Consider the following 21491-nt stretch of genomic DNA (forward strand, 5'->3'; position numbering starts at 1 on the left):
TCCATGTAGTTCCTCAGATTAAGCAAGTTTATCTGTGCCTTCTTCAGAAAGCCCCAGACTGGGGCTATTTTCTGCCCTAGAACAAAAATGGCCAGATACAGAAATGTATCAGAAGACACAATATACTGACAACTGACCTTTAGTCAAAACTATACTGCAACTTTTACTGCAAATGTCTGGATTATTATCATTCCTGAATCAATTATATGGTTTTATAACTCTTATTTTGCTATCAAGCTCCAAACCAGAAATTTTTCATTCAGCAGGGAAGACAATAATCATGTCTCTACTACTAGTAGATTATTAACATGATTATTACTCAATGGTTTCAATAAAAGACCCCTGGCTGGAGGAAACAAGATTTGAGATCAATTCTAGTAGTTGCCCACAGCTGCTGTAACACATTGCCACAAACTTGCTTAAAATAAGACACATTTATTATCTTACAGTATCAGAATTGGAGATTAGATACTTCAAAATAAATATCATTGGGTTAAAATCAAGGTGTTCATGAACTGCATTCCTCTAGAGGCTCTAAGGCAATGTAGTAAGTTGAATGATGACCTCCAAAAAGAGATGTCCACATCCCAAAGCCTATCATCTGCACTAGTATGTTAGCCACCAGTCACGTGAACCTATTGAGCATTTGAATATGGCTAGTCCAAATTGAGGTACATCGCTAGTGTGAAATACACATCAGATATCAAAAATTTGGTATGAAAAAAAGAATGTACGCAATCTTATTAATAACCTTAGTATTAGTTACCTGTTGAAATGGTAATATTTTGAAAAGATGAAGTTAAGATATATTTTCAACATTCATTTCACCTATTTCTTTCTACTTGTTCTAATGTGCCTGGTAGAACATTTAAAGTTACATGTGTAGTTTGTATTTTATTTCTATTGGACAGTACTGGTTTATATGCTTGGTATAGTTCCTTAGAAGAGGAGGGACTACGTACATAGCAACAGCAAGGAACATTCACCCACTTCTGCTCTAATTTCCTGTTCCTAATTTTTCCAAATGAATTAAGCAATGGAGGTAAGACTGCTAGCATCAGGGCAATGACTTTCTCTTCAGGATCTCAGCATTACTGATTTGAAACTCAGTAAAACACAATCAATAAATGAACAAATGAGTTGAATGGATGACGAGTTGAATCAATTTTGTGAATGACTATTGAGCAGCACCTACATCATACATGTAAACAATTGTTTTTATTACTGATGATCAATTCTTCCAGTATGTTTTGAGGATATATACATTCCACAGTCTTGTGAATATAAAATTAGAGGAAAAAATCATTTTATTCAGTGAAGACAACACGCTAGCCTAGTGCAAAATGTTCTAACCTTTTACAATATAAAAAATGACACATATCCTAAATTATTCTTTCAGACTGAATTTGTCATTTACAACTTTTTTCTTACTGTTTTATAAGCAAGTCAACTGAAATAATACTATTTTTCAGCAACTTTTGATGAAAGCAAAATTCTCCATACCCTCAAGTAATTGTATGTGTGAAAAATCAAAGTCTGTATGACAAACAGCATAGCCTAATATTCATTGATTTAACAAATATTTATGAGTGTATTCCATGTACCAACCACTATGCTAGTTCAGTTTTATGCGTAATTTTGTCCAATGCTTAGAATATTCTAATAAATCTTACAATTTTGTCCAATGTTCTAAAGAATATTGTAATAAATCTTATCACCATTTCCACATTTTACTAATGAGAAAACTTGCAGAATTTAACTAACTTGTCTATAGTGGCATAGCTAGTGGGTATTATAGAAATTGTCAAAAGAAAACTTGGAGAGTATTAGTTGATATGAATATTTTATTGAACAAGAAACAAACTGTTTGCAAACAGGGAAACATCAAAACCAAAAGTGCCATACTCTCAGCAATTTTAGCTTGGTTTATAAAGCATGAATGAAGAAGTGCAGTGTTTTCCATTGTGATTGGTTGCTAGAAACTTACATTCCTTCTAGTGTAGTAATGTTGTATATGCTCGTTTGTAGCTGAGTGGCTGGAAAGACTCATGGGGAAAAGTTTGAGTTTTGTTTGAAAACAGAGTTAGCATTCAGGGAAATCAGGGCAATTTACGTTTGGGTTACATGGCTGTAGGGGCTGGCTGCTCAAACTGTGTCTTCATTTTTGGGTCTTCTTTAACACCACAATTCAGTCTTCATGCTAAGACCGAGTTCTACTACAAACGTTTTTTGAAACATATATTTAACGCTTTCCATAATTTGAATACCTGTTTGATTGCCATTTCCAAGAAAGCAAAGTTATGTTTAAATACCACATGTGTACTCTGACCACTGTGTATCTTAGCAAATGGTTTCATCAGCAGTTGCGGAAGTTGCTGTTAGCAGTGATGAATGGCAGGAGGGGAGGTGAAAATCCACCCTTCTGAAAGATGTCTCTAATCTTCGCCGGCTCACTAGCCCTTCTCCACTTTTTGTTTGTTTGTTATTACAGCCCCTAGAATTTCCTTTGGAAACCATACACATTATGTTTGAACTTAAGATGTGTGAATTTCTTCTTCAAGCCACTGAGTTGTAACAGATGAGAAAATATGTGACAGAAAAAGAACCCAGCTAGAAAATGAGAATGATTCAGTCTTATCCAGGCTCTGCCACTAACTGACTGTAAGATCTTGGGAAACTGACCTAATTATCTAGGTACCTATGCTCATAAAATAAAGAGCTGGTTTCCACCTGACCTCTGGGAGAAATCCAGTTACAGATTCTATGACCTTGCCTATGAGAAGGTCTGAAAATTCAACCCTCAAGGAACTATTGAGAGTTTATTTTTCTAAGACTCAAAATGATGGAGAATCTAAATGGAACCTGTACCTTATTTTTAATTTTTTTATTGAGTAACAAATGATCAATATTTATTTGATCGCTAGCAATTTAAATTGATAGGACCTAGAAAAGAGAAGCTTACGTGAGGTTGGTAGAAAAGTAACTGTGGTTTTTACACTGTTTAAATTTACCATTTAATACTGGAATTCATTCTAAATAAATGTGGCCATATAATACATCATCTTAATGTGCATTTCTTTATGCTTTTTTGCTAATGACTCATTACTTGGTTGCTCATTTTAACTTTATTTTAGACTATGGAAATGTTAGACAAAAAATCAAATTCAAGCAATTTTCTTATTTGAGTTCAAAATGGGTCGTAAAGCAGAGGAGACAACTCACAACATCAATGACACATTTGACCCAGGAACTGCTAACGAATGTACAGTGCAGTGGTGGTTCAAGAAATTTTGCAAAGGAGACGAGAGCCTCGAAGATGGAGAGCTTAATGACCAGCCATTGGAAGTTGGTAACGACCAATTTAGAGCCACCATCAAAGCTGATCCTCTTATTACTACACATCATTGGGCATTTGAAGCAAATTGGAAAGGTGAAAAAGTTAGATAGGTGGGTGCCTCATGAGTGAAAGTGAGTAGAGTCTGACTCTTTGCAACCCCATGGACTGTAGCCCATCAGCCTTCTCTCTCCATGGGATTTTCTAGGCAAGATACTGAGGTGGGTTGTCATTCCCTTCTCCAGATGATCTTTCCGACCCAGGGATCGAACCGACGTTTCCCGCATTGTGAACAGATTCTTTACTGTCTGAGCTGCCAAGGAAGCCCAGGTGCCTCATGGGCTGATCACAAATTTTTAAAAAAATCTCCATTTTGAAGTGTCATCTTCTCTTATTCTATGTAACAACACGAAACCATTTCTCAATCAGATTGTGATGTGCAACAAAAGGTGGATTTTATATGACAACCAGGGGCAACCAGCTGATGGTTAGATCAAGAAGAAGCTCCAAAGCACTTCCCAAAGTCAAATTTGCAATAATAAAAGGTCATGGCCACTGTCTGGTGGTCTGCTGTTGGTCTGATCCACTACAGCTTTCTGAATCCCAGTGAGACTGTTACATCTGAGAAGTATGCTCAGCAAATTGATGAGATGCACCGAAGACTGCAATGCCTACAGCCAGTATTGGTAAACAGAAAGGGCCCAATTCTTCTCCACCACAAAGCCTGACTGCATGTTGCACAAACAGTGCTTCAAAAGTTGAATGAATTGGGCTACAAAGTTTTGCCTCATCCACCATATTCACCTGACCTCTCGCCAACGGACACCACTTCTTCAAGGATCTCGACAACTTTTCACAAAACAAATGCTCCCACAGTCAGAAGGATGCAGAAAATGCTTTCCAAGAGTTCATTGCGCCCCAAAGCATCAATTTTTATGCTACAGGAATAAGCAAACTTATTTCTCATTGGCAAAAATATGTTGATTGTAATGATTCCTATTTTGATTGGTAAAGACATGTTTATGCCTAGTTATAAAGACCCTGATGCTGGGAAAGATTGAAGGCAGGAGGAGAAGGGGACAACAGAGAAAGGGATGGTTGGATGGCATCACCTACTCAATGGATGTGAGTTTGAGCAGCTCTGGGAGATGGTGAAGGACAGGGAAGCCTGGTGTGCTGAAGTCCATGGGGTTGCAAAGAGGTGGACATGACTGAGTGACTGAATAACAACTATAATGATTTAAAATTCACGGTCTGAAACTGTAATTATGTTTACACCAACCTAATAGAATATCAAAGAATCAATTCAAGTGAATTTGCCCGAGTTGAAGAACTTAAGTCTTCAGATTTAAACCATCTTCTGTGTGCCAAACAAATGCATTAAGAAGTCCCTCTTCTAGACAAGTATTTGTGTGATTTTGGTACCAAAGTAATAAAGACAAGACCCTAATAATTTCCAGAGAGAAAAAGATATGTCATCTATAGGGGACTGATCAAATTGGCACCAGCCTTCTTATTAATAACCCTGATGCTAGACAGTAGTGAAGCAAACTTTTCAGAGATCTGAAAGAAACAGATGTAGAATGAAAATTCTATATCTAGACAAATTGTCAGTCAAATGTTTGGAATAAGCACATTTTTATAAACACAAGTTTTCAGAAATATCACTTCCCACATACTCTGCTCTAGCAAAACAACTCGGTAATCCAAGAAAGGTAAAGATAAGTTCCAGGAAAAATCTCTTTCCCAAAAAGAAATCTCAGGATGACCACCTGGAAGCTATCCTACAAAGTGACTTGTCTAGATGACAGGTGAGGCAGAGTGTCCCACGGGACTGTCAGTAAAAAACAAGCAAACACTCCATAGAATGTGATAAGCTAAACAGTTTACATACAATGTTTGCATAAAGAGAAATAGTGGGTGAAAAAGGAAATTAGAAACTCTTGATAAATGAAAAAGTTGCACGAGAATAAACTATGGTTTTCAAGTAAACTACATTTACATAGCTTATTGATTTAATTAAATATAATGATTTAACTATACAAGAAGTTTGGTGGATTAAGAGATGAAAGAGTAAATAAATAATTTTCAAAACTGAATAGTTGAAAAATAGCTGTCCAAGACAGTATTCAGGGTATGGGGATTAAAGAAAAGAATCAGCTAGAATCAAAAATTACAAACTTCAAGTTGTAAAAAAAACAAGTCTTGCATATAATGTATAACATGGTGACTATAGTTAATAATGCTGTATTGTATATTTTAAAGCTGCTAGGAGAATAGATCTTTAAAGCTTTTTATCATAAGAAAGCAAAAAATTGTAACTATGTGAGGTAACATGTTAACTAGATACTGTGGTAATCATTTCACAATATGTATGAACATCCAATCATTACATCATACAACTAAAACAAATATAATATTATATACCAATTATATCTCAATAAAAAATAAATAGAAGGTTAGCTAAAAGAATTAAACATGGTTCCCTGTCAATAGCCAAAGTGGAAATTGGGGAGGAGCCTGCATAAAGCTTTACTATATTATTTAGTGTTTTCACCAGGTTCATGGGGTACTGTGATTTAAAATGTCTTGACTTTTCACTTTATAATTGGTGATATTAGGACATTTTTTAAAAGAACTTTTAATGGATAAACACAGAATACATAATTCTTTCTTTAGTATGATATAAATTTTATAAAATAAATACCTGGCATATATGTATATGTCTTTTCTAATATATCAGATATTCATTCTATTTACTAAAATATTAAGTTAAATATATGTGTATTAAAAGGATTTTGCTTTTTTTCTTGGGGATGGTCTTGAACATTGCCTCCTCTACAATGCCATGAACCTCTGTCCATAGTTCTTCAGGCACTCTGTCTATCAGATATAATCCCTTGAATTTATTTGTCACTCACACTGTAAAATCCTAAGGGATTTGAGTTAGGTCCATACTTGAATGGTTTGGTGGTTTTCCTTACTTTCTTCAATTTAAGTCTGAATTTGGCAATAAGGAATTCATGGTCTGAGCCACAGTCAACTCCCAGTCTTGTTTTTCCTGACTGTATATACTTTGGCTATCTGATGCGAAGAGCTGACTTATTAGAAAAGACCCTGATGCTGGGAAAGATTGAAGACAGGAGGAGAAGGGGATGACAGAGGATGAGATGGTTGGATGGCATCACTGACTCCATGGACATGAGTTTGAGCAAGCTCCAAGAGTTGGTGACCGACAGGGAAGCCTGGCATGCTGCAGTCCATGGGGTCACAAAGAGTCGGACATGACTGAACAACTGAACTGAACTGAAATGTATTTTAACTAAATTGGATATTACATGGGCTTCTCTGGTGACTCAGTCAGTAAAGAATCCTCCTGCAATGCAGGAGACTGCCTACAACGCGGGATTCCCATGTTCAATCCCTGGATCGGGAAGATCCCCTGGAGGATAAAATGGCAACCTGTTCCAGTATTCTTACCTGGAGAATCCCAAGGACAGAGGAGCCTGGTGGGCTACAGTCAACTTAATGAATGTCACTAAATAAAATAAACACTGGACATGGAAAAACTATATCAGGTGTTTATTCTATTTTACTAAATTAAGATCATACCATGAGAAATATGTGTTCTGTGGCATTTATAATACATATTTAAGTTTAAACCTAATATTTAGTGACTGAGAACATTGAGAAAGGCTATAAGAAGAATTTGTAAAGCAAATTTCCTATGAAATGAACTTCTGATGGGACCTTAGTGTTTAATGCCTAGGCAGGGAATTTTGACATTCCTGGTGGGGAGATTTTATACCAGGCCAGGTCAACTTTTTACCTTGCCAAGTCTGCTCTGCTGACAGAAGCTGAGAGTCTTGAAACATTCGTCATTAGGGTATTTTGGGCTTTGCCAGGTGGCTGCAACTTGTTGTGACTCTGACCTTAAAAGACCTTCTGTGGAGACAGGGCCAAAGGTACAGGCCTTCAGCCAGCACAGATGGCCTCAGAGTGCAGACTGCTGCAGCTTGACCTTAAACTTGCAGTGCAATGCAAGGACCTCAGCAAAGCTGTGCCTTTGGCAGGTGCTAAGGCCTCGGGCGGCAGGAGGCAGTAGTTGATCATAGTGCAGACACAGCCTGACCTGCCATCGCTGGCCAGGCTAACATAGATTGTTACCTGAATGTACAAGGCCGGGCAGCAAAGTCACACGTGAGTCACAGAACACTAGGGAGCTTCTAGCTTGAAATCATTGAAACGTCCTGTGACTGAGGCTTAAACAGCAGGAGGCGGTGCTCCTTTCTGCCTTCACAGTACAGGCAGAGACTCTGGAGCACTTGACCTTCAATTGTGTGCCTGGTCCAAAACCTCGTATAGAAAATGAAAACAGAAAACGATGTATGCTGCTGCTGCTGCTAAGTCACTTCAGTCGTGTCTGACTCTGTGCAACCCCATAGACGGCAGCCCAACAGGCTCCCCCGTCCGTGGGATTCTCCAGGCAAGAACACTGGAGTGGGTTGCCATTTCCTTCTCCAGTGCATGAAAGTGAAAAGTGAAAGTGAAGTCGCTCAGTCGTGTCTGACTCTTCACGACCCCATGGACTGCAGCCTACCAGGCTCCTCCATCCATGGGATTTTCCAGGCAAGAGTACTGGGTGGGGTGCCATTGCCTTCTCCAATGATGTTTGGTGAGTTTCAAAACAATGATTGTCGCTGAACAGGTAGGTATCATGGTAGCCAGGGGATTTTGGGATGGAAAAGAAGGAGATTGTCTGGACATTAGAGGAACACACAGCTGGGGCATCTGCCCCCACTGGGGCCTCAGGGCCAGCTCGATAGCAGCTTCAGTTGAGAAATTCTAGGCTGTTTTGTCAGCTGAAACAAATGTGGCTCTCAGATGAAATCCTTTTCTAAGGGGCAGGGTATTTTTTAGGCTAAATTAATTCTATTCCAAGAGGCAAAGGTTACTCGATAAATGTTTGCTGAGTGAACAAATGATTCACATTTGTTATTTAAAAAGAGGCAAGGGAAATGTGCCGCTATACACAGGCACTAAACACTTCAAAGAATAGCTAGGATTCAGTACTAACGATAAAGCTCAACCTCAGGACTGATATGTATAAAGGGAAAAGGAAGTTAAGAGGGTGCGAATAGATTGTGTGAAGAAAAAAGAAAGGATTCTCAAATAATACCTTGTGGGGAGGGCTGCTGCCACTGGAAACAAAGAGGGCAGCAACATCTCAAGACCACCCTCCTGAGGAGACGTCAGGCTTCTGGAATGTCCCCCAGCCCACATGCAGTAAATTCAGAATGACAGAATTAATCATTTGCTGGGAGGTTCCTACCAATTACATTCACAGGCTGTGGATTCTAGAAAAGAAGACTGGCAAAGCAGCCAAGCTCAAGTCAAGGTGGTCACCATCTATCATCTGCCTTTATTCCTCAGATTCTAGTGGGATGGTCTTTGACAACATACATACTGGGTTTAGGGAACAGAAATATTACCATGGATCACTGCTCTAGGAGTGAGGGTTTGGCTTATATTCTAAATTTGGTGGATGTGGGATTAGAGTTACTTTTTGAGTATTTTAAAGAGCTCTATTAGAGCGCAAATTACCCCACAATTGCACTCATCTCACACACTAGCAAAGTAATGTTCAAAATTCTCCAAGCCAGGCTTCAAGACATGAACCAAGAACTTTCAGATGTTCAAGCTGGATTTATAAAAGGCAGAGCAAACCAGAGATCAAATTGCCAACATAGGTTGGATCATAGAAAAAACTAGAGAATTCCAGAAAAATATCTATGTCTACTTCATTAACTATGCTAAAGCCTTTGACTGTGTGGATCACAACAAACTGTGGAAAATTCTTCAAGAGATGGGAATACCACACCACCTGACCTGCCTCCTGAGAAATCAGTATGCAGGTCAAGAAGCAAGTTAGAACCACCATGGAACAACAGACTGGTTCAAAACTGGTAAAGGAGTGTGTCAAGACTGTATATTGTCACTCTGCTTATTTAACTTATATGCAGAGTACATCCTGGAAATGCTGGGCTGGATGAAACACAACCTGGAGTCAAGATTTCCAGGAGAAATATTAATAACTTCTGATATGGAGATGACACCACTCTTATGGCAGAAGATGAAGAGGAAGTAAAGAGCTTCATGATGAATATGACAGACAAGATTGAAAAAAGTTGGCTTACAGAAAGATAAAGACCATTACAGTATACTAACACATATATATGGAATTTAGAAAGATGGTAACGATAACCCTATATGCAAAACAGAAAAAGAGACTCAGATGTATAGAACAGACTTGTGGACTCTGGGAGAAGGCGAGGGTGGGATGTTTCAAGAGAACAGCATCGAAACATGTATATTATCTAGGGTGAAACAGATCACCAGCCCAGGTTGGGTGCATGAGACAAGTGCTCAGGCCTGGAGCACTGGGAAGACCCAGAGGGATCGGGTGGAGAGGGAGGTGGGAGGGGGGACCGGGATGGGGAATACATGTAAATCCATGGCTAATTCATTTCAATGTATGACAAAAACCACTGCAATGATGTAAAGTAATTAGTCTCCAACTAATAAAAATAAATGAAAAAAAAAAAAAAAGAAAAAAGTTGGCTTAAAGCTCAACATTCAAAAAACAAAGATCCTGGCATCTGATCCCATCACTTCATGGCAAATAGATGGGGAAACAATGGAAACAGTGACAGATTTTGTTTTCTTGGGCTCCAAAAATTCACTGCAGATGGTGATTGCAGCCATGAAATTAAAAGACACTTGCTCCTTGGAAGAAAAGTTATGACTAATCTAGACAGTGTAATAAAAAGCAGAGACATTACTTTGCCAACAAAGTCCATCTAGTCAAAGGTATGGTTTTTCCAGTAGTCATGTATTTCCAGTAGTCTGTAAGAGTTGGACTATAAAGAATGTTGAGCACTGAAGAATTAATGCTTTTGAATTGTAGTGTTGGAGAAGACTCTTGAGAGTCCCTTGTGCTACAAGGAGATCAAACCAGTCAATCCTAAAAGAAGTCAGTCCTGAATATTCATTGGAAGGACTGATGCTGAAACTGATGCTCTAATAGTTTGACCACCTGATGCAAAGAACTGACTCATTGGAAAAGACCCTGATGCTGGGAAAGATTGAAGGCAGGAGGAGAAGGGGATGACAGAGAATGAGATGGTTGGATGGCATCACAGACTCAATGGACATGAGCTTGAGCAAGCTCTGGGTATTGGTGATTGACAGGGAAACCTGGCGTGCTGAAGTCCTTGGGTACGCAAAGAGTCAGATACAACTGAGTGACCAAACTAGACTGAACTGTACTGAACTGATTAGAGTGCAAGAGCTTCCCAGTTGGTGCTAGTGGTAAGGAACCTGCCTGCCAATGTAAGAGACATAAGAGATGCAGGTTAGATCCCTGGGTCAGGAAGATCCCCTGGAGGAGGACATGGTAACCCATTCCAATATTCTTGCCTGGAGAATTCCATGGACCTTGGCGCCTTTCAGACTATGGTCCATAGAATTGCATAGAGTGAGGCATGATAGAAGCTACTTAGCATGCACACACATTAGAGTGAAAATGATTTGTCTTGGCGGTGAACTAAAAATTTCTGAGGCCTTAAAGGATTCACATCCATCCCAGGCTGTAGCTGCTGAAAGAAAAACACTCAACTGTATGCATTTTTATCCATTTGTGGTGAACTTCTCTGACTTAACTGAGCAGAATTACAAATTGGACTTTGGGACTTTACTTTTTTAAGTCAAGGGGATTTTATTTTGAACCTTGTTTCCTCTGGATTTAACTTGTAAGAGTATTTAATCTTTGAATTTTAATTTCTTCATACAAATTTAATATTCACAGAGGCCTTAGAGGTGAAATTAAGGCATCTTTATTGTTGAAATTTTATAAATAGGAGGTCTTTATGCATTTTGTGATTAGAGTATCATAGTGTTTCCATATAATCTCATTGCAAAACTTCTGATAACCTATGTAGGCCAATATAGGTAAACATAATTCAGCTTGAGGATTAGATTAATAATGGCTATTTACTTGAGAATGTGTTTTGTACTAGATTGAATTGCTGCATCACATATATTTGTAATTACATTTATGTTACAGAATATATATATAGTCATTACTTTCTATTCCATAGTAATTACATACATTTGTACATTTGTAAAGACTAAATTTAGCTCATACTTTTCTCCTTTTTGGTAGCAAGCCTACTTACAACACATTTAAATTTTATTCTGTTCCCCCAGGGCCAAGGCAACTACTAATGGCATTTGGTCTCCCCAGGTCCAGAACTGCCAGTGGTTGAGTGGGTAAGTATATAATTTTGGAATTCAATTAGCCAGCCCTTTGGTTTCTCACACAACTGTGTTCTCCAAATCAACAAAATAGTCCGAGATACAGTTCTTTGGTGCTAACACAAAAATGACCAAATGAACTCTGTTCATTTCCAGGTGAAGCCATTCAATATCACAGTAATCCAAGTCTATGTCCCAACCAGTTATTCAAAAGAGGCTGAAGTTGAATGGTTCTATGAATACCTACAAGACCTTCTAGAACTAACACCTTTAAAAGATGTCCTTTTCATCATAGGGAATTGGAATGCAAAAGTAGGAAGTCAAGAGATACATGAGTAACAGGCAAATTTGGCCTTAGAATACAAAATCAAGTAGGTCAAAGGCTGAGAGTTTTGCCAAGGGAACGCACTGGTCATAGCAAATATCCTTTTCTAAAAACATAAGAGAAGACTCTACACATGGACACCACCAGATGGTCAGTAAAAATCAGATTGATTATATTCTTTGCAGCCAAAGATGGAGAAGCTCTATACAGTCAGCAAAAACAAGTTCAGGAGCTGACTGTGGCTCAGATCATGACCTCCTAATGCAAACTCAGACTTAAATTGAAGAAAGTAGGGAAACCACTAGACCATTCAGATATGACCTAAATCAAATCCCTTATGATTAGTGGAAGTGACAAACAAATTCAACAGATTAGATCTGATGGGCACAATGCTTGAAGAATTATGGACAGAGGTTCATGACATTGTACAGGAGGCAGTGGTCAAGACCATCCCCAAGAAAAAGAAATGCAAAATGGTTGTCTGAGGAGGCCTTACAAATAGCTGAGAAAAGAAGAGAAGTTAAGGCAAAGGAGAAAAAGAGAGATATACCCATTTGAATACAGAGTTCCAAAGAATAGCAAGGAGAGATAAGAAAGCCTTCCTCAGTGATCAATGCAAAGAAATAGAGGAAAGCAATGGAATGGGAAAAATTAGAGGTTTCTTCAAGAACATTAGAGATGCCAAGGGAACATTTCATGCAAAGATGGGCACAATAAGAAACAGAAATGGTATGGATCTGAGAGAAGCAGAAGATATTAAGAGGAGGTGACAAGAATACACAGAACAACTCTACAAAAAAGATTTTAATGACCCAGATAACCACGATGGTGTGATCACTCACCTAGAGCCAGACATCCTAGAATGCAAAGTCAAGTGGGCCTTAGGAAGCATCACTATGAACAAAGCTAGTGAAGGTGATGGAATTCCAGTTGAGCTATTTCAAATCCTAAAAGATGATGCTGTGAAAGTGCTGCACTCAATATGCCAGCAAGTTTGGTAAACTCAGCAGTGCACACAGGACTGGAAAATGTGAGTTTTCATTCCAGTCCCAAAGAAAGGCAATGCCAAAGAAATGTTCAAGTTCACTTCAGTTCAGCCACTCAGTCATGTCCAACTCTTTGCAACCCCATGAACTACAGCATGCCAGGCCTCCCTGTCCATCACCAACTCCTGGAGTTTACCCAAACTCATGTCCATTGAGCCAGTGATGCCATCCAACCATCTCATCCTAGGTCGTCCCCTTCTCCTCCTGCCCTCAATCTTTCCCAGCATCAGGGTCTTTTCAAACGAGTCAGCTCTTCGCATCAGGTGGCCAAAGTATTGGAGTTTCAGCTTCAACATCAGTCCTTCCAATGAACACCCAGGACTGATCTCCTTTAGGATGGACTGGTTGGATCTCTTTACAGTCCAAGGGACTCTCAAGAGGCTTCTCTAACAGTACAATTCAAAAGCATCAATTCTTTGGTGCTCAGCTTTCTTCACAGTCCAACTTCCATATCCATACATAACTACTGGAAAAACCACAGCCTTGACTAGATGGACCTTTGTTGACAAAGTAATGTCTCAGGTTTTTCTATCTAGGTTGGTCATAACTTTCCTTCCAAGGAGTAAGCATCTTCTAATTTCATGGCTGCAGTCACCATCTGCAGTGATTTTGGAGCCCCCAAAAATAAAGTCAGCCACTGTTTCTTCTGTTTCTCCATCTATTTGCCATGAAGTGATGGGACCAGATGCCATGATCTTAGTTTTCTGAATGTTGAGCTTTAAGCCAACTTTCTCACTCTCCTCTTTCACTTTCATCAAGAGGCTCTTTAGTTCCTCTTCACTTTCTGTCATAAGGGTGGTGTCATCTGCATATCTGAAGTTGTTGATATTTCTCCCAGCAATCTTGATTCCAGCTTGTGCATCATCCAGCCCAGCGTTTCTCATGATGTACTCTGAATATAAGTTAAACAAGCAGGGTGACAACATACAGCCTTGACGTACTCCTTTTCCTTTTTGGAACCAGTCTGTTGTACCATGTCCAGTTCTAACTATTGCTTTCTGACCTGCATATAGGTTTCTCAAAAGGCAGGTCAGGTGGTCTGGTATTCCCATCTCTTTCAGGATTTTCCACACTTTATTGTGATCCACACAGTCAAAGGCTTTGGCATAGTCAATAAAGCAGAAATAGATTCTTTTCTGGAACTCTCTTGCTGTTTTGATGATCCAGCGGATGTTGGCAATTTGATCTCTGGTTCCTCTGCCTTTTCTAAAACCAGCTTGAACATAAGGAATGTTCAAACTACTGCACAACTGCACTCATCTCACATGCTAGCAAAGTAATGCTGTAAACTCTCCAAGCCAGGCTTCAACAGTGTGTGAACTGTGAACTTGCAGGTGTTTAACCTGTATTTAGAAAAGGTAGAGGAGCCAGAGATCAAATTGCCATCATCTGTTGGATCATAGAAAAAACAAGAGAATACCAGAAAAACATCTACCTCTGTTTTATTGATTACACCAAATCCTTTGACTGTGTGGATCACAACAAACTGGATAATTCTTCAAGAGATAGGAATACCAGACCACGTGATCTGCCTCCTGAGAAATCTGTATGCAGGTCAAGAAGCAAATTAGAACTGCCATGGAACAACAGACTGGTTCAAAACTGGGAAAGGAGTGCGTCAAGGCTGTATATCGTCACCCTGCTTATTTAACTTATATGCAGAGTACATCATGTGAAATGCTGGGCTGGAGGAAGCACAAGCTGAAATCAAGATTGCTGGGAGAAATATCAACAACTTCTGATATGCAGATGACACCACCCTTATGGCAGAAAGCGAAGAAGAACTAAGAGCCTCTTGAGGAAAGTGAAAGTGGAGAGTGAGAAAGCTGGCTTAAAACTCGACATTTGTAAAACAAAGATCATGGCATCTGGTCCCACCACTTCATGAAAAACAGATGGGGAAGCAATGGAAACAGTGACAGACTTTAATTTTTTGGGCTCCAAAATCACTGCAGATGGTGACTGCAGCCATGAAATTAAAAGATACTTGCTCTCCTTGGAAGAAAATCTGTGACCAACTTAGACAGCATATTAAAAAGCCGAGACATTACTTTGTCAACAAAGGTCTGTCTAGTCAAAGCTGTGGTTTTTTCAGTAGTCATGTCTGGATGTGAGAGTTGAACCTTAAAGAAAGCTGAGCACCGAAGAATTGATGCTTTTGAACTGTGGTGTTGGAGAAGCCTCGTGAGAGTCCCTCTGACAGCAAGGAGATCAAACCAATCCATCCTAAAGGAAATCAGTCCTGGGTGTTCCTTGGAAGGACTGATGCTGAGGTTGCAACTTCTACACTTTGGCCCCCTGATGCGAAGAACTGACTCCTTGAGAAAGACCTTGATGCTGGGAGAGATTAAAGGCAGGAGGAGAAGGGGACGACAGAGGATGAGATGATTGGATGGGATCACTGACTCTTTGGACGTGAGTGTGAGTGAGCTCTGTCAGGTGGTGATGGAGAGGGAAGCCTGGCATACTGCAGTCCATGGGGTCACAAAGAGTCAGACACAACTGAGTGACTGAACGGAACTGGTGTTCTCCAACTTAATTTTTATCAGCAGTAGAACTATTGCAGATTTCCCCTTCTATTCTTTATTTCTCAACTGATTAAGAACCTCGTCAGGAAAGAGGGCTGCTGTTTTTCTGTTCCTCCAGATACCTCAGTAGTGTGTGTGAATATACATCAATATTTAGTACAAATATAAATGAAAGAGTATATATGTATATATAATACACAAAGAGGATGTGTTCAAATATACTATATATGCACACATATATAAACATATATCATATACTCATGTATAATGTATATATACCTGAATATATGATTTGTTAACATGCATATAAAAATACACACTCATACACATATATGTACACATATTCATACCTAAAAATAAAATAAATCTGCTTTATCTGGATTGTGGGATTACTATTAATATTGTATTTCTCTTCTTTACACCTTTTATATTTCTAGTTTTTTTTCAGTGTATATTCATTAATCAGAAAAAGTTACAATGTTTAAATGACTAAGTTCAGTTGTCACCATAACTTGTGTTGGTTCTTCCTCCTTTCCTCAGAAGTTACCCTGTTCTTTCAAAATGTCTTTATAAAAAGGATAAGAATTTATTTCAATATATTTTATTTGACTTACACATTTTGCTCTTTGGCCATCTTGATTACAGTGGGACTTCCTTAAGAAGACAAGTCATATCTTCCTAATTCAACTCATGTAACAGTATGCATTTTCTCCTGTGCATATAACAGTACGCCTTGCATACAATGAGTGCTTATTAAATACCGAAATCTGATTTTACCACAATCTCCATTCAATCAGATTGCACTCCAATGAAACAGTTGCTGAAAACTGGAGAAAAACAATGCTCCCAGACATATACAGAGAGAGAATTCCACACAGTGGCCATGCAGTGGTTCAACGAGGTTGTTAGGGAAGGCTTAAAAATAAAACCATAGTCCACTTAGCAGCAGATTTAGATCAGGCTCTGAAGTGCTGTATCTGATAAAGGTAAAAGGGAGTATATCTGAAATTAAGCCCAGGCAGAGTGATTGTGGAAATGTAGTGAGATGTGCTTAATGTTGCCTGGGAGGCCATAACAACCTCTCTTGCCAAATCAACAAATCCTGTTATCCTGTCTCGTGAGAGACTGGATGATTGAGTAACGGGCTGCAGGTGTGAAATCTTTAAGTTGGCTTCTGTTTGAGGAGCCTGTCAGGCACCAAGTAATGTGATGAGCTGAGGGGATCTCCCCAGGACCCCCAGAGCCACCAGTGCCAGCCCCGGGAGCACACGGAAATCACTCAGACCTGAAAATGTCTGACGCCTGGCTCTCCATCCCCTCTCCACCCCGCACCTCTGGCTTCTTGTGTTATTGACCTCATGTGCAGCCCGAGCGTCCAGAACTTTAAAAACTCCCCAGGTAATCCTAAGATGCAGCCAAGAGTGAGAATCAATACTTGAGGGCCTCTTGGAAATCATACTGCATTTTTTTTCTCTACCTACAAATTGTCCCATATAGACACATCTCCTTCCTGCAGACTCCAGTGAAATCACATGGGTCTGTTTCTGGTCAGCTTGGAATCGCAAAGGTAGCTTTTTCACCTTAATGGCTCCATTTCCAGCTTAATGGTGCTGTCAAGATTCTTCCTCTCGAGAAAAATGTGCTTTTGTTGCAGAGTCTTAACCTGTTCTATGGATGTGAAAGAGTTAGGGATAAACAGTGTGAAAAGTTAGGAAGAAAAAAAAATGTTAATACTTTTAAGTATGGTTTTCCTGCCCCTCATGAGATGGTTTCCCAGGTTCTTATCTGTTGCAGCTGGGTTTTAGAATCCCTTGATTGAGAAAAAGCATATAAAAGGTATTTTGTGTGTGTGTGTGTGTGTGTGTGTGTGTGTGCGTGCGTGCGTGCGTGTGTATGTGTGTGTGCTCATTCAGTTGTAGCAACTCTTTGTGACCCCATGGATGGCAGCCCACCAGGTTCCTCTGTCCATGGGATTTCCCAGGCAAGCATACTAGAGTGGGTTGCCATTTCCTGTTCCATGGGATCTTCCTAACCCAGGGATTGAACCCATGTCTTCTTGTCTTCTGCATCAGCAGGTGGGTTCTTTAGCACTGCACCACCTAGGAAGCCCCCAAAAGGTATTATACATTTTAAAACTGTAAACAGGTGTAAATGTATTTTCTAACCAAGCAGGGAGCTACCTTGTACATGCATGTCTGATTCCAAAATGTTTAGTATATATGAGAATTCATGGACTTTTTACAAAAACTCTGTGTCTCCCCCAGGGTTTGTTGCCCAGACTAGGGTTACTGTTCAGTGTTGTCTTCACAAGGCAGATTTGACCATTTCACCACTTCTAAGACATTTGTCACCATGTAATCTGGCCTGTGATGGTATCAAGGTCTAGAAGGTCATTCACATCCCTGTTCCCAGATCTCAGAGCTATTCAAGCATCACTTCTCAGTCTTTTTTAATACCACTGAAGAAGCTTTCTCTGATCAGTTTTTATGCTTAGCCTGGGAGCAGTAAAAGTTACACTCAAGCTGTAAGTAGTGGGTCTTTAACTATTGGTTCTAACTTCAAACAGTGTCTGTAATGTTACATTTCCTGTTCACCATAGGGGAATGCATGAAATATCAGAGCAGTCATTTATGTGATGAAATATAACTATATTGTTGAGTAAAATACAGCTATGGGAAGTTAAATAAACCTATGGCTTGAACGAGGTGTGCTTGTTAATGTAAAGAGCCTATCAAATCTATGATATGCATGAAAATTTAAGGGCAAAATTGCCACATGAAAGGTTTGAAAGCAGAGACAACATCTTTCCTTTAAATGCATATTTATCATGGGCATATGTAAAATGGAAACAGTCCCTATTCAATCTTTAAGGCTATGGGTATCCTTGCAAATCTCTTATCATTCCTATCATTCTTCCTCCATGAGGATGATGTTACTTGTTTTTTTGAATTGGAGTATAGTTGCTTTCCAGTATTGTGCTAGTTTCTGTTGTACAACAACACGAATCAGTTATTTGTATACATATATCCCCCACCCCACCACTGTTGGGTAATGTTTAATTTGTATTTGGATCAGTGGTCAAAGACACAAAATTTTAATTTTCACATTTTTGAAGCCTACAATCAAGGAAATAAATATATACTGAATCTCAATTTCTTAAATGATTCTAGTAAATCATCCCTACTCATAGAGTTCTAGCAACCTCCTAGTTAAATTTTACATTCTCATTAGCCCAAAGAAAATCTAATTGTTGAAGCAAAATTGTCCTTACTATCTTATCTTCAACTCACTTATGACCCCATTAAAGTATATTCTCTGTCTAGCCTAAATGGAACCTTGGATTCTTTTTATTTTCGCAACTCACTCGAACTTTTTGAAGTTGTGTTTATGATGTGGAGTTTAACTGCACTGGAGTTATAAAACTGATGTAAGATGGTAAGAACTTTGTATTATTCAGAAGCACCTGTAACTTATTTTCATTTATTATACCTTGTTTACACTTGTTGATGGGCAATGAAGAAAGAAAAATTATAAGCACCAAATCTTGGGTGTTTCGCTGGATAAAATTATAAATAAAATCAGAGGCACAAGTTTCTAAGGTATTTAATCAGAAAATTTCAACAAAGAAATTGTCACAAGCTATTTTGAGAGTGTAAAGCATGATATAGCCATTATTCTGCTTTAAAGGAAAATAGAGACGATTTACATACTTCATGTCATTTCAGTTATATATATACTCATTTAACTCAGTTTTGGTCAAATCTGTTTACTGATAGAAGGAATCTTTTTCCTTCCTCCTAGTTTATCTTTCCATGTGGAGGGAAGAAATTGGTGCAACTCTTGGTCTTTTACTTACCTCGCCCCAGATGACATAAGTGACTTATCTGACTGGTAATTTAGGGAAAACAAATGCCATTTGTTCTTGGAAACAAATCTACCCACAGGTTAGTTTCTCTTTCTGGGCTGTGACTCTTACCCAGGGATTCCCCTCCAGGTGGGCATAGTTGCCTGGGTCCAGTTACCTGTAAAAGGGTAGACAATTCTATCTAGACTTGTGTTAGTAGCTCAGTCGTGTCCAACTCTTTGTGACCCCATGGAGTAACAGCCCACCAGGCTCCTCTGTCCATGGAATTTTCCAGGCAAGAATACTGGAGTGGGTTACCATTTTCTTCTCCAGGGGATACTCCTGACCCAGGGGTCAAAACCAGGTCTCCTGCATTGCAGGCAGATGCTTTTCCATCTGAGCCCCCAGGGAGGCCCTATTTAGCCCTTGCTGCGAAGTCGCTTCAGTCGTGTCCAACTCTGTGCGACCCCATAGACGGCAGCCCACCAGGCTCCCCCGTCCCTGGGATTCTCCAGGCAAGAACACTGGAGTGGGTTGCCATTTCCTTCTCCAATGCATGAAAGTGAAAAGTGAAAGTGAAGTCGCTCAGTCGTCTCCGACTCTTCGCGACCCCATGGACTGCAGCCCACCAGGCTCCTCCGTCCATGGGATTTTCCAGCAAGAGTCCTGGAGCGGGGCGCCATTGCCATTTAGCCCTTAGTGTCATGAAATTTATCTGGCTCCTGCACAGCCTCCACGTTAGCCTTTATGAATAATGAAGGTGGTATCTGACTTCCATTTACTGCTTTATTTTTCTTCCAGCTTATTCTGAACTCATGTAGAGAGAAGGAATAAAAGTACACTAGCGTATACTGAAAAGGGTAAAGAACTGCATTATTTTTGCAAGTTTGCATTTGCATTTTAAAATAACCATTGTCCTGTATTCCAGTTATTTACTTCCGTGTAACAAACCACCTCAAAACTCAGTGAATTAAAACAGTTTGTGTTGTTCGTCATGATTCTTTGCATTGACTGGGCTCAGTTAGGCAAGTCTAACCTTGCATTTCTCATGTGGTTGCAGGAAGGTGGCAGGCACTGGATTCAGTTAAAGTGTCTCGAGCTGGATGCCCACAATGACTCACAGGTCTGCTACCTCAGCTGAGATGAAAGATCATCTGTCTTTCTCCATGTGGTTCTCATACATGGCCAGGTAGGCCTTCTTCATGTAAGAAGAAAAGAGGGTCTCCTGGTAGGTAGATTTCTTACTTTGTGCTTGGCCTCCCCAGCACATATTTCAAGGCAGATGTTGTAGGATTCTTATGACTTAGACTTGGAAGCATCATTTGTGCAGCATTCTGTAGTTTATGGGGTCAGTCTACATTCAGTGTCTATGGACTAGCAAGGGCACTACTCGAGTTCCAGGGGCCTTGGTACACGGACAGGGGGGCTTAACTATGAACTGTAATATTGGAAACATAAACATTTGTTATAAGAAACTATTTATTAGGGTGTTTATTAGAGAGAATTGTGTTTGTTCACTTTAATTTTGTAATTGCTTATTTTAGGAAGCTGGAAATCTCACTAATCTTATGGTGATTAATGCTGAGTACTTAATGTATCATGTGGCTCAGATGATAAAGAATCTGCCTGCAATGTAGGAGACACAGGTGATGCGGGTTTGATCCCTGGGTTGGGAAGATCCCCTGGAGAATGGCACGGCAACCCACTCCGGTATTCCTGCCTGGAGAATCCCATGGACAGAGGAGCCTAGCAGGTTACAGTACATGGGGTAGAGTCAGACACGACTGAGTGACTAACACATCATCACAATTAATGTATTATTAATTTAATTCAAGGCATCATAATTTATTCCATACATTTAAAAGATTTTAGGTTTTCTTCCATTTTGAAAACTATATGAAAAATATGTATGTTATTTTTTAGCTGTAATAAATAATTCTGCCAGCTCAATTTTATAATTTTTTAAAATTTATTTTTGGCTGTGCCAGATCTTGGTTGCTGTGCAGACTTTTCTCTAGTTGGGGCGAGTGGGGGCTACTTTCTAGTTGTGGACAGTGGGCTTCTTGTTCCTGTGGCTTCACTTGTTGTGGAGCACAGA

The 21491-nt window shown here is 39.5% G+C and overlaps 1 pseudogene; it reads left to right on the forward strand.

Moving 5' to 3' along the window:
- Positions 1-1036: 1036 nt before the first annotated feature.
- LOC139037868 (histone-lysine N-methyltransferase SETMAR-like) lies at positions 1037-4346 on the forward strand (annotated as a pseudogene).
- The last annotated feature ends 17145 nt before the right edge of the window (positions 4347-21491 follow it).

The sequence above is a fragment of the Odocoileus virginianus genome, chromosome 12, assembly GCF_023699985.2.
Source record: "Odocoileus virginianus isolate 20LAN1187 ecotype Illinois chromosome 12, Ovbor_1.2, whole genome shotgun sequence".
Classification (NCBI taxonomy): domain Eukaryota; kingdom Metazoa; phylum Chordata; class Mammalia; order Artiodactyla; family Cervidae; genus Odocoileus; species Odocoileus virginianus.